The following is a 12,254-nucleotide window of genomic DNA, read 5'->3' as shown; positions in this document are numbered from 1 at the left end:
ATGTTCAGGAGGGCCATTTAAGTCACTTTTGCTTGGCAAGAAAATAAACATCAATGCAGTTAGTCATTTTTAACAAATCAATATATTATACTTGCAAGTTTAAAATCGTTTGGGATCGTTTTCAGGGCAATATTAAGCTAGTAAGATATCAAATAGTCAATGATCACGTTTTTGTAAAACAATGCATTCGGTCACATTCTCCTGTATGACTACGATATGTACAACATTTTGAGTGTGTCCAAATACTTGTTCACAAAATCTGGATTATCTCCAATTATATGAGTTATTTTCATTTTTTTTTGACATCTCATCAAAGATGAAGAATAATATGGAAGTCTGGGCATTAACGGAGAATTATTTCTTTACATCTCACCAATAGATGTCTCTAGTGAAGTTCTAGTGATTCAAGAACAAGGTTTCAAAATTGGTTCAAATATATATAGAACTTCCAAGAATTTGAGTAGTGTGGTTGTCAATAATGGGTACAATTAGTGAATGTTACACGTGTGTAAAGTGATCATTTAAACCAGCCTATGACGGTCGTCAGCCCCGAAAATTCCCAGACTTCCATATTCTTCTTCATCTTTGATGAGATGTGAAAAAATAATAAAAAATGTATGTAAAAAGAACTCCACCGACAAGACACAGAATGTGGCTTGGTGGGTCTCTGCAATTTAAATATAAATATTTAAAATTGTCTTTAAATTAATGTATACAATTTATGTATATAAAAAAATTAAAAAATATATTTAGGGTTAAGGCACCTTATGCCGCAGTGCCCTGAGCACCATTTGGAGCATAGAAAAACAAGGAATGCTAAAAATACAATAGTAAACAGTTTTCTCCGTCGGGTAGGCACCTCGCAGGTACCTGGCCGCTAACAAACAAGCCGTAATATCCGTTTTCACTTTCATTGGGCCGTTAGGGCCGCCCGCGATTGGCCGAGCGCCGGCCAATGGGAGCCGCCGGCGGAACCCTCCAAGTCCCGCGAAAAGCTACGATTTTCTAACGTCAAATGGCTGAGAAATATTCTGAAAATAAGATAAATATCAAGATGTGTGATTATTGGCTAGTAAATTAATATGAAAAATCACAAAACCTGACCGCTTTCAAGTATTTAGCATACCCGATCGTACCAAATTATTCTCCGTCTTCCTCTGCTCCTTTTTCCAACTACATTCGCCTCATGCTTTTGTTTTACCGTTATTTCCTCAATCATTCGTTCCACATGCCCAAACCATCTCAACACACCTTCCTTAGTTCGATGGATAATGCTTATCTCAGCCTTGCACCCTTTTATATATATATACACATATATATATACATATATAAATGATTAGACTGGTCAATGAAGGGTTACCATAACCTAGAAAATGCAGATTGAATAGTAGAGGTACATCCGTGGGTACCTTTTTAACCGTGGAAAGTTGTTTATTGCGGCAACACTAGCGGAGAAATGGAAAGAGACGGCGATACTCCTACCGCTATATGGCGTGCCTATGCACTACAAGACCGTTGGCAATAGATTGATAGAATTGAATAGAAGTGATTGGCAATAGAAGCAGACGGAAACCGAGGGAAACCTGGCATCGTCAAGTGTTTCAAATAGCCGGGTTAGGAGTCTGATAATCGCAGGGTATTAAAAAATTGGATGATTGATTTTGCGCCACCTTGAATCTGTTTGTATACTGCAGCTGTCTATTTTACAAATGTCATTGACGGGTATCGTCTGGGCTGACGACCGTTTTTCGAAGCTTCTTTTCAGCTCACCAATAGATGTCTCTAATGAAGTTCTAGTGATTCAAGAACAATGTTTCAAAATTGGTTGATATATATATAGAACTTCCAAGAATTTGATAGTGTGACTGTCTATAATGGGTAGAATTGGTAAATGTTACACGTGTGAAGTGATCATTTAAACCAGCCTATGACGGTCGTCAGCCCCGTAAATGCCCAGACTTCCATATTCTTCTTCATCTTTGATGAGATGTCAAAAAATAATATGAAGATAACTCCTGTAATTGGAGATAATCCAGATTTGTGAACAAGTATTTGGACACATTCGAAATGTTGTAAACTTCTTCTTCTTCTTCTAACCCGCACCCTAATGGTGCATGTGGAACTGCAACATATAAACGCAGTGTTATCTTGATCGTTAACACATGAAGGAAAGGTGATCAGGCCTCCGTTTCAGGTACCAGTCCAGGGTAATATTGAATAAATATTAGAGCGAAAAAATCACTTGAAGTGTACTTTACACTTGGAGTGTAAAATGATTACTTAAACCAGCCTATGACGGTCGCCAGCCTCGTAAATGCCCAGACTTCCATATTCTTCTTCATCTTTGATGAGATGTCAAAAAATAATGTAAAATAACTCCCGTAATTGAAAATAATCCAGATTTTGTGAACAAGTATTTGGACACACTCAAAATGTTGTAAATAAATTGTCTGGTCAAATTATAAGCTTAAATAATAAAAATGAAAATGGTATTTTCTGGCGTTTCTCATGTGTGTGATTATAATCCAGGATTCGGACCTCACATACTAATATAAGAGTTTCTGCTTGATAAAAAGCTTCTTTACATCTCACCAATAGATGTCTCTAGTGAAGTTCTAGTGATTCAAGAACAAGGTTTCTTAATAGGTTCATATATATAGAAGTTCCAAGAATTTGAGTAGTGTGGTTGTCAATAATGGGTAGAATTGGTGAATGTAAAATAAATCACACTACACATCTTTTTTCTTTTCTTTTTTCCTGTATCGCGCACATCGCTAGAACTGGCGTGGCGGACAGACTTGACATTGGCCATTCGATGTGTGGTGCGTCGGCCCATACTGCGGCGAGCGTGTGTGAGATGTCGATCCGGTTTGGCGACTCTAGGCCCACTGGAGGCTGGAGGGATACATAGTACGCACCATACACACATGAAGGTACTCGCGGCCGGACAAGGTGACAGCGCTGACGAGATATGCATCAAGCAACCAAGGCTCATAAAATTAGATGAAAATTTCACATACAAATGGAAATACATGGAAATGTAAATATATAAAGATGATGTAAATGTATATAATAGTGTATATTAGTTTTAATATAAGCTAACTTAAGAAATAAATTTTTAAAAAATAAAAAAAATACAAATCCGTTTCTAACGTATAAGCGGAGGGCTGATCGCCTTTCCTTCGTGTGTTTGATCAAGATAAACACTGCGTTTATATGGCGCAGTGCCCTATGCACCATTGGGGTGCGGATAAGGGTTTAAAAAAAAAACTTCTTCCCCTTATCCGCACCCAATGGTGCATAGGGCACTGCACCATATAAACGCAGTGTTTATCTTGATCAAACACACGAAGGAAAGGCGATCAGCCTCCGCTTATACGTTAGAAACGGATTTTGTATGTGAAATTTTAGTCTGATTTTATGCATAGGGCACAGCGTCATTTAAACGCAGTGTTATCTTGATCGTTTACACATGAACCTTTGTGTAATACCACTTTGGTCGCTTTCTGCTTAACGGAGCCATTGTTTGAAAATGGACGATCTGTTGAAACAGTGGTATTCGTAGGTCATGGAGAACATTGTTTATTATTTCTGATAACACTTCCTCAATAAGCGTTCGGCTTTATACTAACTTCAGAGCGTTGAAGGTCTTTTAAATTTGATGTTTACATAGGCTGTTTTTTAGAGGTATCTCGTAATAAATTGATGGTAACACCCGCCGTGTGGCATGCTGCGCCATCTTGTTGAAACCACGGCTCTGTCACATCAATGCCACTCAACTGAGGAACGAATAAGTCAGTAATCTTGGTTCTGTAGCGCTCTCCATTGGTCGTAGCAATCTGGCCGGCATCGTCTTTTAAAAAATATGTCCCAATGATTCCACCTGCCCATAAAGCACACCAAACAGTGACTTTTAATGGATGTAAGGACGTCCCGGCAAAGGCTTCTGGGTTTTCTCCACTCCAGATTCGGCAATCCGCTTATTGGCATAGCTATTTAACCAAAAATGTGCCTCATCGGTGAACAAAATTTTGCGTTGAAAAAGAGGATCAAGCTGAATATTGTTTTCGGCCCATTCACTGAACCTACGACGCGCATAATGATCATTCAGTCTATTCATATTATTTATTGATTCGGCATTAACTTTGCGGAATGACATGATTACTTTATTAAAATTAAACACTTGAATAATAATAATAATAATAATAAAACCCTTATCCGCACCCCAATGGTGCATAGGGCACTGCTTCATATGAACACAGTGTTATCTTGATCGTTTACACACGAAGGAAAGGTGATCAGCCCTCCGCTTCAGGTATCAGTCCAGGGTTATATTGAATAAATATTACAGTGAAAAAATCACTTATATTTATTTGACCCCCCTGGGAATCGAACCCGGGACCTCCAGAACGGTAGCCGAGCGTGCTGACCATTACACTACAGAGGCGGACAAACACTTGAAGAATCCACTTTATCGAGTTTTATTTTTATTTACGACTAGTTTAGAAAACAGATGTTTTCATCTTCTGGTATAAATTAAAACTAAAGAGCAAAAATATATTAAGGTGTATATATTTATTGAAAATATATGTATTAACCTATATATACACCTAAATATATTTTTGTTAGTTAGTTTTAATTTGTACCAGAAGATGAAAACATCTGTCGTTTTCGAAACTAGTCGTAAATAAATATAAAACTCGATAAAGTGGTTTATTCAAGTGTTTAATTTTAGTAAAACAGTCTATTCACGGTGAAAGGGCAAAACGTACTGACTACAAATCACTTGTCAACTGTCAAATTGACAGGATGTAGAAACAATGTTGCCAGTCTAAAAACCAAACGTCTTAAAAAAACACCTTATTTTAAGTTCAGAGCATTGAAGGTCTTTTAAATTTGATGTTAAAATAAAAACTATCAAATTGAAAGATAACACGCTAAAAACAGAGCGTAGACACATATCGCCCACTCCTTTCAAGAACGTCGTAAATCAAAAAACATGATTTTTCAGGAGAACGTTTTTAAAGTTTAAAAATATAACACAATTTATTAAAAATAAATATTAAGCCAGTTATAGAACTTTTCACTATGCAACAGATCTTTTTAGGTATAACTTGAAGGTTTTCCTCCAGTTGAAAAATATATAGTTTATTTGAAAAAATAATTAAACAACACCTTTTCTTCAAAATGCAAAAACAATATTTTCCCTGTAGCGGGTAAATATTTAACTAAAAATATGCCTCTTTTGCTGGGATATAGTAATTTTTTTGGGTATTCCGAAAACGTGCACAACTGAAAAATGACGATTTTTGATTTATGACGTTCTTGAAAGGAGTGAGCGATATAAAGAAAAAAATATAATCTAATAAGTGTATTTTAAAAAAATGTGTATTTTAAAAAAGTGTAACGCAATTCACACTACGAATAAAATTAAAGAAATATTTTTATGTAGTCTTCTTCAAACCCTTATCCGCACCCCAACGGTGCATAGGGCACTGCATCATATAAACGCAGTGTTACCTTGATCGTTAACACACGAAGGAAAGGTGATCAGCCCTCCGCTTCGGGTACCAGTCCAGGGTAATATTTCATTAGTAATAATAATTTTTAAAAAAATCTTTCTTTTTTGTGTGTATATAAAAAAAACAATAAAAAACGTATGTAAAAAGAACTCCACCGACAAGAGACACACAAGGTAAAAAATACCAGTATTTCTTAAAATCTACTGTGTCATCATTTTCAAACACCGTCTGTGATGCTAATTCTAGGGACTACCCTAGGCAACTATTGTAGAAACTGGTGAAGTGCGAATGCTTAGGTGGTCAGCTAGAGTGTCTCTGTGTCAGACGGGAGGAATATCTAATTTAGATACTATCAAGAATTGTATTAGACTCGTGAAGTGTTTATAACAGCCGATATAATTAATATTTTCATTCGTTCATGCGTTACGAGCCGAGGTTAAACGTGCATTAAAATTAGACCTGTAATCGAATCAACTTATATACTCGTAGGATGAAAGGAGTGGGCGGGGTTCGAATCGTGCTTAACCGATGTTGAATCAAACAATGGACTATATGTAAAATTTATTTGGTTGTTAATTAGAGGAATATTATTTTTAAGTGCTTTTTTTCCTAATATAAAAAATCTAATTTCTAATTTAACATACTCAACCTATAAAGGATTGTGTTAGACTCGTGAAGTGTTTATAACAGCCGATATAATTAATATTTTCATTCATCATTTACTTTTGGAAAATTCGCCTTGGAAAAAACGTTATTTTCGTAAGTTGGCAATGAATGACGTCACAGAAACGATGGAGTTATTTTAATATTGGTAACATTGTTAAATTATTGGCGGCTCTATTTGTTGATGTCTATGGTCCACCCTGCCCTCGTATTTGTATAACACAAATGGTAGTGCAGTGGCAAACAAACAATCCATAATACTACTATTACATCTCTATAAAGCATAGACAATAAACCATATGACGTCATAAAACGTTCTATGACGGAAATTAGCTGACGTAAGCGAACGCACATTTTTCGTTTTATAAAAATATGTTAAGTTTAAACCTTCATATCTCCCTTAGTTCCCTACAGATTTCAATAAGAATGCTACCGATAGTCTTGTGATTTTTCATATTAATTTATTAGCCAATAATCACACATGGTGATACTTATCCATTGAGATGGTATGGGCTTCTAGGACGCAGAGAAACCAAGAATGTCGTAAACCAGACAATAGAAATGGATCTTCCTCGAAAGTTATCTAGAGAAAGATTAAAAAATTCAAGGGTGCTGCAGAAAGATAACATGGTTAGAAGGCATGGCCTAGGTGACGTTGTCCATGACAGAAGGACCTACAGCCTGAGGACGAGGACAGCTGTCCCCAACAGTCTACAAGGACAATAAGCCTGGATGTAGCCAGGATAAAGTATGTGTAGCTTATTCTAAATTTTAGAGCTGGATCCTTGGGACATTGAAGTTTGAAGGAAGAATCAATTAATAAAAATAAATGTATCCAGTATGTGCTGAGACAAAGTGAATGGTGCACTGAAATCAGTTATAGCAAATAAAAACCTATCAGCGGAAGCTAAACTGGGTCCTGGTTCCAACTCTAATGTATGGAAGTGAAACATGGAGTTGGCAAAAGAAGGATGTAAGTAGACTGAATGCAGTCCAAATGCGATCTCTCAGAAGAATGTGCGACAAAACGATGTATGGTAGATGTGCGAATAGTGAAATAAGGAAGGAATGCAAAGCTGAGATAAGCATTATCGATAAAATTAAGAAAGGTGTGTTGAGATGGTTTGGACATGTGGAACGAATGAGTGAGGAAAGAACGGTAAAACAAATTTATGAGGCGAATGTTAGCGGGAAAAGAAGGAGAGGAAGACCGAGAAAAACATGGCACGATCAGGTATGCCAAATACTTGAAAGTGGTCAGGTTAGGAGTCGTAACAATCGGCGGGTATGTATAAGGAGATGCATGAACGTGGAAGAGGCGAAGAATGTTTGCAAAGACAGAGTGGTATGGCGTTCTATTCTCTCTGCCTACCCCTGCGGGGGAGCGGCGTGATGGTTAGTTAGTTAGTTAGTTAATGTATACAGTCATCAAACCATATCCGCTGTCTCCAGGCTTTTCTGTCGGCTGCCTTGCATCCTCCCAAGTCAGATCCGCGTCCCGAAGTTCTTGCGAGAACTGCCGACGAATTGTCAGCAGTGGTAAGGAACCTGATGCCTTGTAAAGGAGGCAAGCTTGATGGCGGCTCTCGGGAGGCATGCGGAGTACATGGTCAAGCCAACTGAATCGCCTTTTCTTGACGACAGTTGTGACCAAGATTTGCTGCATCCTACGCCTTATCTCTTCATTCCTCACAAAGTCAAACCACCGCACGCCTAAAATTCTCCGCAGACACCTATTCTCGAAGCTCAGTACACGGCTGCTCTGGGCCCTTGTAAGGTGCCATGTTTCACAGCCGTATAAGAGAACAAAAGTATAAAATTAAGGTTAAAAAAAGTCTGCTGTCATATTTTTGACAAAATACTGTCGAAAAACGAATCCATGTTACGTCACACGTCAATCATTCGTCAATCGATCGTCAATTTTAGCAGCGGCATCAAAAAGTTTGACGATCTCCGGGCAGGGTGCGAGCGAGACGGCGCTATCGGTGAAAAAACTAGCTGGAGCGATACAGTTACACGGGACGACAGTTCGAGAGCGGGTGCGAGAGGGACGGCGCCGTACGGCGGAGGGAGACGGACAGAGCGCAGAGCTTAACGGGACTTTTAAAACTGTGGGACAGAGAAGAAATGTGCTGCAAAAACGGGACCCTGCTGTGAAACTTCATAGCCGACTTAGAGATGATATTTGTATGACGATATTAAAAGTGCGACTATTATTATTGTAATATTTTATTTTAATATTATTTAATATGGTTCAAATTCTGAGATTCAAACCCTTATCCGCACCCCAATGGTGCATAGGGCACTGCATTATATAAAAGCAGCGTTATCATGATCGTTAACACACGAAGGAAAGGTGATCAGCCCTCCGTTTCAGGTACCAGTCCAGGGTAATATTGAATAAATATTACAGTGAAAAAATCACTTATATTTATTTGACCCCCCTGGGAATCGAACCCGGGACCTCCGGTACGGTAGGCGAGCTCGCTGACCATTACACTACGTAGACGGACAATAAAAAAACTAGGAGTAGATAATTAGCAGTGAAAATAAGATTTAAAAATTATCATATCTACTGATTCCAATCACTGCATTACGTATAATCAGTGGAGCGATTGCAAGGTTGCCGGGTTGCAATTATGTGTTGCGGACGCAGCGACGAGCAGCAGTATCATTAGTCCGGTAAGGCGTATCTGCTTCCTGAGATAAGACTGGAAGTACGGGCCAATTAGAGCTGACCGGACGTCCTGCCGTGATAGGAAGAGTTCTATGGCTAATTAGAATATATATATATATATATATATATATATATATATATATATATATATTGCATATATATATATATATATTATATATATATATATATATATATATATATATATATATATATATATATATATATATATATATATATATATATATATATATATATATATATATATATATATATATATATATATATATATATATATATATATATATCGCTAAAAAATTCACTTTTTCAATAATTCACTTTTTTATGTATTAAATGTCAAATCAAACACAGATTTTATAATATTAAATATTACAAATATAAGCCGCCAATAATTCAACCTTTAAAGGATTGTATTAGACTCGTTTTGTGATTATAACAGCCGATATAATCAATATTTTCATTCGTCATTTTCTTTTGGAAAATTCGCCTTGGAAAAAACGTTATTTTCGTAAGTTGGCAATGACTGATGTCACAGAAACGAGTTATTTTAATATTGGTAGCATTGCTAAATTATTGGCGGCTCTATTTGTCGATGTCTATGGTCCAACCTTCCCTCATATTTGTATAACACAAATGGTAGTGTAGTGTAGTGGTAAACAAACAATCCACACTACTACCATTACAGCTCTATAAACAGTAGACAATAAACCATATGACGTCATAAAACGTTCGATGACAGAAATTCGATGACGTAAGCGAACGCACGTATTTCGTTTTATTAAAATATGTAAAGTTTAAACCTTCATATCTCCCTTAGTTCCCTACAGATTTCAATAAGAATGCTACCGATAGTCTTGTGATTTTTCATATTAATTTATTAGCCATTCGTGTTACAATACAAATCTAAATATATTTTCTTGTACTGGGGGGTTCAAGTAACAAATCAAAGTTCAAGCAGCCCCGTTCTACTACTACTACTACTACCATTACGCCGTTTCCCGCAGGGGTAGGCAGAGAGGATGGAACGCCACACTCTTCTGTCCTGACATACACTCCTCGCCTCCTTCACATCCATACATCTAGTCATACATGCCCTCCGATTACGCAGACTTTTGACACCGCCAGATTTTAGGTTCTGATTGATCCGATCGTGCCAAGTCTTTTTCGGTCGTCCACGTTCTGTTTTCCCTCTCACATTCGCCACATACATTTTCTTCAGTCATTCTCTCGCTATCCATTCGCTCCACATGTCCATACCACCGCAAAGAACTCTTCCTAATCTTTTCAATTATTCCTCGTTCAGCCTTACATTCCTTTCTTATATCGTCGTTTTTAATTCTGTCATGCAATGATTTTCCACACATTCGTCTGAGGGAGCGCATTTTAAATTAAAATGGAGTCAAATTAAACGCCAAAAAAAATAAAGACCCTTTGAAAACGATTGATAGAGGTTTCACAGTTTATATTTTACATATAATTTTAGAATAATAATAACAGTAATAATCGTCGGGTATGTATGAGGAGACGCATGAATGTAGAAGAGCCAAAGAATGTTTGCAAAGACAGAGTGGTGTGGCGTTCGATTCTCTCTGCCTACCCCTGCGGGGAAGCGGCGTGATGGTTAGTTAGTTAGTTAATTTTAGATTCTCCAATTACAGACATAATTCAGACATTTCTAAAACGTCATCAAGATGGCATTAAAAGTATCTTTAAACGTGTAAACAATACTGTTTGACTATTTCATTGAATCATCGTCTGGACGATATCGCCAGCAGGTGAAATCGCCAATGCGCGATTTCTAATTTCGCCGTTTTACAATAATAATATGGTAAGGCACTTTTTAACCAGCTGAGACCGTAATACGGCTACATGGAAAAAAAACACCGCGCCGTTTTAGCTATCGTCATGAAAGTTACAAAACGCTTGCGAGAAATGTGAATTAAGAGTTGATGAACGAAACTGGTTATGGAAAAGGAGGAAAAATTATTATTACGTGTGCTGCAGATGTAAAAAATGACCCGCTTACGACAAGGGTGTGTGATAACGTGTCTCTAGTTATGACAAGGGTGTGTGATACCGGGTTACTGGTTACAAGGGTATATGATATTATGTCTCCGCTTATGACAAGGATGTGCGATATCGTTTCTCTACTTATCGCTCACTCCAATCAAAAACCGTCAATTTTCAGCTGTGCATGTTTTCGGAATGCCTAGAAAATGTATTATATCCCAGCAAAAGCGGCATATTTTTAAATTAATATTTACCCGCTACAGGGCAGAAAGTGTTGCTTTTGCATTTTGAAGAAAAGGTATTGTTCAATTATTTTTTTAAATATACTAAATATTTTTGAAATGGAGAAAAAACGTTCAGGTTTTGCTTAAAAGATCTGTTGCACAGTAAAAAGTTCTATAAGTGGCTTGATATTTATTTTTAATACATTGTATTATATTTTTAAACTTTAAAAACGTTCTCCTGAAATATCAAGTTTTTTTTATGACGTTCTTGAAAGGAGTGAGCGTTATGAGAAGGGTGTGTGATACAGTGACCCTGCTTATGACAAGGGTGTGTGGTATCGTGTCTCCGCTTACGACAAGGGTATATGATATTAAGTATGTCTCCGCTTACTACAAGGGTGTGTGATACCGTGTCTCTGCTTACGACAAGGATATGAAACATCCTTGTCTAACACCGCAACCGTACACATAAGAAATAATATAATAAAGAGTAGAACGGGCAAAATTCAGTAGACTCACCTATAGAATGGTATCCACGCAAAACAAAGGAGAGTAGAATCCACTTCTCGAGTCACCAGCACTCACAAACACTCAGAAAAACTATTTGTGTTTCAAGTTCTACGAAAACAAACACTAGACGGATTTGCACAGTCAACAATCAAAACAGTCGGGAGACGATTCTCGAACTAGACGAACAAAACGACGATATTTTATTATTTATATGTATATATATATATATATATATATATATATATATATATATATATACAGTATCTACTCAATGAATTAGGGCCACGCAGAATTTCGCGCAATTTCTCAATTCAAACAGGAATAACTCAGAGAAAACCTTGAATAAAACAACATTGAATTTTATTTACACATGAACACTTTATTACGCTTAAATTATGCATATATTTTCATATAAATATAGTTAGTATTTAGTATTTCCACCTTTGACAGAAATAACTGCCTCAATTCTTTTTGGCATACTTAAAATGCACTGTTTTATCATGTTTTTTATTTCTTCGTCTTCTGACCAAATTTTTTGAATATTTTTTTTAGACAGTCTACTGTCGGATTTAGAAATGAGTATACCTTATTTTTTAACATGCTCCATACGTTTTCTATAGGATTAAGGTC

At 36.8% G+C, this 12,254-nt stretch overlaps 1 protein-coding gene across 7 annotated transcripts in view; it reads right to left on the bottom strand.

The window, feature by feature from the left end:
- Positions 1 to 12,254, bottom strand: part of LOC148301401 (PTB domain-containing adapter protein ced-6-like) — a 64,858-nt gene that overhangs the window by 46,742 nt on the left and 5,862 nt on the right. For 5 of the 7 annotated variants that reach the window (XM_088273327.1, XM_088273325.1, XM_088273323.1 and 2 more), the window contains exon 2: positions 11,634 to 11,800. The exons of the other annotated variants lie outside the window; for them this stretch is intronic. The gene's annotated coding sequence lies outside the window, so the exon portion shown is untranslated. The remainder of the gene's footprint in view (positions 1 to 11,633; positions 11,801 to 12,254) is intronic. 7 annotated transcript variants of the gene reach the window in all.

Source organism: Brachycentrus maculatus, unplaced genomic scaffold (assembly GCF_059751285.1).
Source record: "Brachycentrus maculatus isolate JH-2025_06_01 unplaced genomic scaffold, ASM5975128v1 h1tg000566l, whole genome shotgun sequence".
Lineage (NCBI taxonomy): Eukaryota > Metazoa > Arthropoda > Insecta > Trichoptera > Brachycentridae > Brachycentrus > Brachycentrus maculatus.
This window is presented reverse-complemented; position numbering and strand designations above follow the sequence as displayed.